Below are 6925 nucleotides of genomic sequence, written 5' to 3'. Positions count from 1 at the left end.
ATTCTTTTCTGGTCTGAGAATGGGGGTTCTGATAATGTACCATACACAATTATATCATCCTGAGTCTGGGAGGACTTTTGAAGGTTGAAAAGCTTGCTAAAAGTTTAACAGCACAGTGCAGCCTCAGCTGCCATCTCCTTCCACTGACCAAACCATATCAGTTTCAAAACCATCTCTCTCAGTAGCCTCTGGTTTTATTTAATTTACTGCATTTGGAATTTGATAAGTTCCTGGCTAGCTTTCACATTCTTTTGCATCCTAGGAATTCACATATTATCTTTCAGCTTTCAATTCTTCAAATCTTCTAGTTACTCCTAGAGAAAAACTGCTTTAGTGTTTTATCCATCTAATGCCTCAAAAACGTAGTCAAACACGGGGATATAGATTCTTACCCCAAAAATGTCATTGTGGTCCAGGAGCTCCTCAATGTCCAACGTTTTGGGAGGTCCATTTTTTTTGTGCACGCCCCCCACTGAGGATCTACAGATGAAAGAGTGTCCCCGCCCCACAGGAGCTCACATTTTTGTGGGAAGAACAGACAACAGCCAGTTAAAAAATAATATAGGCATTTCAATAGAGGTACAGTATGTGGTGCTGCTCAAACTCATGATTGAGGAAGCTTGCACAGACTGTGGAGGCCAAGGAATATTTTATTTTGGAGGTTGTGGGCCATGATGAGTAAACAGTGACAACTGCATACCAGGAGGTGGGAGGGCATCCCCAAAGCATCATCTGTGAAAGTAGATGTGATCTGAGCACAGACTGTGGGACATGGAGTGAAGAGATATAAAATGGCTAATCCATATATAGTCTTACTACATGCCACTCATAGTTCTTCCTGCTTAATAACTGGTTGTTAATCCTCACAACTCCTGGAATATAGGTACTATTATTTAGAGATGAGGAAACTAAGGCAGAGAGAGGTCAGAGTGCCCAGTAAAGTATAAAGCTAGGATGCAAACCCAGGCAGCCTGGAGCCAGAGTACACAGTTTAATTCTACCAGGCAGGTATGCAGAGCATGCATGAGATCATGACTGACTTTGCTAGTTCATTCCATTCATTTATTCACTCGTTCATTCATTCATTCAGCACATATTCATGGAATGCTACTATATGGCAGGGATGGTAGTAGACTTGAGGATAAAACAGACAAGGCCCTTGAGTTCTATCCTTAAGGCAATGGTGTGGGCAGGGCAGTGGGCAGGCTGCCATTTGACTAAGATGCAAATGGAATAATAAGACATGGGCCCTGCCTTCCGGGTGCTCAAGGTCTAACAAGAGAGAATACTGTAAGAACAGGAAACATTCCATTAAAAAAATTCGTTCAATATTATGGAAAGAAAATTTAGACTGAGCATTGAACCTAACAAAAATTAATCTTAAAATGAATAAGTGAGCAAAGATTCGTAAAGAATAGGTTATTACGCAAATGGGAGAAAGTTGGAGATATCTGATACCAATCGAAAGGGGACGCAACTTGATATGAAGAGTGAAATGGAGCAGAGGCAGGACAAGCTTACAGGGCTGGCAAATGCCACCTGGAGGCACTATGAACATGACTTGGGTCTCTATCAAAATCCTTCAGGGTCCAGGCGCCTGTAATCCCAACACTTTGGGAGGCAGAGGCGGGAGGGCAGCTCGAGCCCAGGAGTTCAAGGCCAGCCTGGGCAATACAGAGACCCCCACTTCTACAAAAAAATAAAAAAAATAGGCAGATGTGGTGGTGCATATCTGTAGTCCTGGCTTCTTGAGAGGCTGAGGTAGGAGGATCACTTAAACCCAGGAGTTGGAGGCTGCAGTGAGCTATGATCACACCACTGCACTCCAGCCTGGGTGATAGAGCAAGACCTTGTCTCTAAAATCACAAACACAAGAGCTCACAAAATACATCAAGACTTCTCTTGGAATGTTCAAGGATGTTGTCAGTACATAGTAGCACCTGGAAGACAGCCTCAAAGAGCTCTCTGGCTGACCAAGAGAAGAACTAAAGGAAGATAGTTACAAATTCTTCCAAGAACATACCCAATTCACACACTCTGGCCTTAATGACTTTGGCAGACTGGGCACAAAACACATGACCCATCAGCTCCCGACTGACTGACTTGCCCCAGTGTGAACCCCCACACCCCTACTCACCTCCCCTACCTCTTTCAAAACTTGCCAGTGACAGGAGAGCGGAAACTACTGGGCTCAGAACATTTTCTTCTTAAAAATCTTTCCAAAGTTCCTTTTTAAACCGAAGCAGGGACAACACTTTAGGAAACTCTTTCCAAAGCAGATTTTTCTGCTTGACCAAAGGTATAATTTTTCCTCCAGGAAGTGAAGGCACCTCATGCTGGTGTAATCGAGTTTCCCTGGGAAGAAGCCGCTGCCCCCTGGGTGGTCACTGCTATTGAAAAATTAAACACAGATGTTTGGCGGGTCGCCTCCCCATGCATCCCACTCTTTGTGTGTTTCCTCTTAGAGAGACGGAAGCAGATTCAGCACATCCCTGACATGCTGGGCCTACGTACTCATCAACACGTCCATGCAGTTTGCTGTTATACAAACCTCTGAAACTAATTGGTCATCCAGTGAATCCATCAGGCACCACCATATTGGTTATCCCTTCTCCCAGCCATCGTCCCAGCCAATGAACACAGCAGTATGCCCCTTCTTATTCGAGGAATTGTGAAAAAGCTTACGAATCTGTGAAATGCAGATTTTAAAGCTATGTTCTTATTTACTCTTTTGGGAAATAAATGCCAATTATTTTAACCTTTCATATGAAGGGGAAATGAAAGGGTGAAGGTTGTTTCCCTAACATGGTGCTATTAAGTGAGGATAATGGATATTGACTTGTTAGTGCAGCCACCAATTAATAGTAATTTTTGAAAAATTATGAGCAGAAATAGGCATGGGTTAAACTTTTAAATCTCACCTTTACAAATATCCTACTAAGTCTTCTATCTTAAAATAAAAACATATTTATTCCTGTCCCTCTCAACTTAGTCTATCCTTTATTTCCTGTCATTTATAACAAAACTTTTGAAAAATTATCTGGACTCCCTGAAGCCAATTTCTCTTTTCCCATGCATTTTATGCTACTTCAATTTGTTTATGTCACTATAAAACTCATTTACATGAAAACTTCCCAAACATAAAACAAATCAGCTCTGTTTTTCAGCTAATTTCATTTTCTTTCCAGTCCTCTACTCTCTAATTTTAGGACCATGCTGTAATCAGCTTGTGCATCAGTGCAAGCTGGCTTCCTGTACTAGCTCATTGCTATGCTCTTCCTTGGTGGGTCCTTAAACAGGCTAATAAAATCACAGTAAAACACTGTCTACAACTTCATTCTGCAGCACAAATATTAATCTATTGTCAGTTATTATTTGCAGGCAGCAGCATTTTCTATTATCAACAAATCTGTACAAATCTGGTATGATGCCAAAATACTTGTCATGACACACAATTAAAATACTGTGTTTCCACCCATGTTAGTCAGGGCCCATAAATAGAGTATGTGTACATATGTGTGCTGTGTACCCTTTAAGAACACAAATGTCACTTAGTCATCTTGCACTTCTATAATTGTGCTCACTGAATGTGTTGCTTCCTTAATGATAACTGTAGGCTAGGGTGATTGATTGATTTGGAAGTGTATTCACTCTCCAATAGTAAGCCCTGCAAGCAACTTTTGAGTAATTATAGGGTAGGGAGGGAATAAGTCAAAGCTTTAAAATCACCTTCAAAACATGTAGCTATTTCTCTCATCTCCCAATTTTTCTCCAGATAGTGACACATTTCTCAACTTCCTTTTACAAGGAGACTCCTTTCAAGTGTTGTTTCTATTTCCTCTTTCCATTTTCCTGCCTCCCAGTCTTGTGAACCTTCCCTTTTCAAGTCATTGCAGTCACCAAAGCTGTTTTAATGAAGGATCACAAGTTACTTCAACATTACTACATCTAACATTAGTTCTCAGTCCACATCAGGCGTGGCTCATGGGCAGCATTTTACAAAGTTCATCACTGTCCCTGAAACACTTTCTAGGCTGAGCATGGTGGCTTACACCTGTGATTCCAGCACTTTGGGAGGTCGATGCAGGAGGATCACTTGAGGCCAGGAGTTCGAGACCAGTCTGGCCAACATGGTGAAGCCCTGTCTCTACTAAATACACAAAAATTAGCCAGGCATGGTGGCACGTGCCTGTAATCCCAGCTACTTAGGAGACTGAGGTATGAGAATTGCTTGAGCCTGGGAGGACAAGACTGTACTGAGCTGAGATCACACCACTGCACTCCAACTCGAATGACAGAGCAAGACTCTGTCTAAAGCAAACAAACAAACAAAAAGGAAAGAAAGAAAAAGAAGAAACATTTCCTATTCTTGACTGTCAGGATAGGCACAGGAAAACCATCTTGGTTTTCATTCTGCCCCTCTGTTTCTCCTGAGCCTGCTTCACTGGTCCCTTCTCCTCTTCCTTTCTTGTTCCCCTTTTTTTTTCAAATTAAGGTGAAATTCACATAACACAAAAGAAACCATTTCAAAGTGAACAATTATATGGCATTTAGTACATCCACAATGTTGTCCAGCCACCTACCTCTATCTAGTTCCAAAACATTGTTACTACTCCAAGAGGAGATCCTGTATCCATAAAAAGGTCACTCAACAATCTCCCCTCCACCCAACCCCTGGTAACCACTAATCTGCTTTCTGTTTCTATGGATTTTATTATTCTGGTTATTCATATAAATAGAATCATATGTCTTTTGTGTCTGGCTTCTTTCACTTAGCACAAGGTTTTTAAGGTACATCCATGTTGTCCTATGTGTCAGTACTTCATTCCTTTATGAATGAAGACTATTCTACTGTATAGATAGATCATCATTTATTTCTTCTGTTGATAGACATTTGGGTTGTTTAATTTTGTGCTATTTTGCCCGTGACTTGTTAATATCAGCATGCTCTGGGGCTTAGTCCTCCCACCTCTTCTCTCTGTTTTCCTTTCCATATCACTCTTTAGTGGATCTACTCCCGTTGCATGATTTTATGTGATATCTGAATGCTGTATATCTGCAGCTCAGACCTCTCTCCCAGTTAAATATACTCTTATATTTAACTGCCTGCTCAGCATCCATTGTTGGGTGTTTAATAAGCATGTCAAATGCAACATGTCTAAAATGATACTTTTTATATTCTCCCACCTACCATTTACTACCAATCCTGCTTCTCCCAGTCTTCCCCATCTCAGTTAATGACAACTCCATCCATCTGTATGCTTTGGCCAAAGTACTTAGAGACACCCTTGATTCGTCCTGTATTCACATTTGATCCATTAGCAAATCCTATCACCCGCTCTCATCACCTCCACTTGGACCACCCAGGTCCACACTACTGTTACTCTTTTCTGGATTATCACAATTGTCCCCTGACTGGTTTCTCTGCTTCTGCCAAAGTTGGGTTATAAAACACAAAAAGACACACACACACACACACACACCCCAACATCAACTCCTCAGGACTCTGTCTTTTTGGATGTTTTCACAAACTGTTAGCCTGCTTCTGATTATAAAAGATTTCTTAGGCAAAAGCATTATGACCTTCCAGGAGAAGTTGAAATGTATCCATTATCAGCTGGCGAGAATACTCTCAGATGAAATAAATATAGAAGAAATGACTTTAATTTATTCACTCTCAAATGTGTTTGTTTTCTGGCTTTATTTTCCTTGTTTCCAATCCTTAAGGAAAAAAAAAATCGACATAAATTAAGTTCCTTAGGTCCGCTCCAAGAGAAAGGAACAAATTCTTCTTTGTGCAATTTCGATAGTAATCTTCCTCCATCCATTTTAATATATGGACTAACTTCTAAAACCCTGTCCAGCTTCTATTCCATATATGTGAATTAGCTCCATGTTGCCTAAGTATTTAAAAGGACAGTAAACTAACTCTACTGAACCTACTCACAAACAGAGGTCAGCATAACAGCACCAAAAACTTAAATCAGGGTTCAAGTAGCCACAAACTATTTTTTTTTCTTGCCAAATGTATAATTACACCACTATCATTTTCAAGAAAACAAAATTGTGATATAATATAATTGCCAACTTATCTTTCCATAAGCCAGTGATTTTCACTTTGGGGCTATTTTGTCTCCCAGGGCACATTTGGCAATAGCTGGACACGTTTTTGGTTGTTGCATGGTGATGGAGGATTGCTAGTGGCATCTAGTGAGTAGAGGCCAGGAATGGTTCTAAACATCCTACAGTGCAGAGGGCAGTCTCCCATCACAAAGAACTACCTGGCCCAAAATATCACAAGTGTCAAGTTTTAGAAAATTAGCTTTGAAGTTACAACATCCATTTCTGCATGGGACCATGGGAGATAAGTCTAATTTTAAAAGATTTACATTTTATAAGTAGACTTCTGGTTTTCAGACTTTTGATGCCTTTCATTGAAGTCATAGCTTTTACATTTTCATCTCGGATAATATTATTTAAATTAACATATGTCATCTTTAAAGTAACCCATGTAACACTAAACTGACTTTTGGAACTACTATGAGAAAAACTCAGTAACAACTAATTTCCTGAAACACTGATCTGGTACCAAACAGATAACCTGGAGATAAATACAGAAGCATGAAGCATAATACATTGCATATAGTGTGTGTGGGAAATATCTGGTGATGTCTTGACTCCAGTTCAGGATGTGTTTGAAATACAAGTTTCTGGATGGTTTGTTAGTGCCTACATTTATCAACCTGATATAGCATTCAAATCCTTTTTGGGTCTAATAGGGTCCCACAATTTCTATAAATGAACATGGTGTGATATGACTTAGAATGCTTTTATTTCAAAACATTCAAATCAATCTCTCCCTATTACATGTATAAACATAGGTATAGGTATAGGTATAACCCTGTAACCACTGAGGCCATATTAA

The sequence above is a fragment of the Colobus angolensis genome, unplaced genomic scaffold (genome assembly GCF_000951035.1).
Source record: "Colobus angolensis palliatus isolate OR3802 unplaced genomic scaffold, Cang.pa_1.0 Scaffold310, whole genome shotgun sequence".
Taxonomy (NCBI): domain Eukaryota; kingdom Metazoa; phylum Chordata; class Mammalia; order Primates; family Cercopithecidae; genus Colobus; species Colobus angolensis.
The sequence above is the reverse complement of the archived record's forward strand: the minus strand, read 5'-3'. Positions refer to the sequence as shown.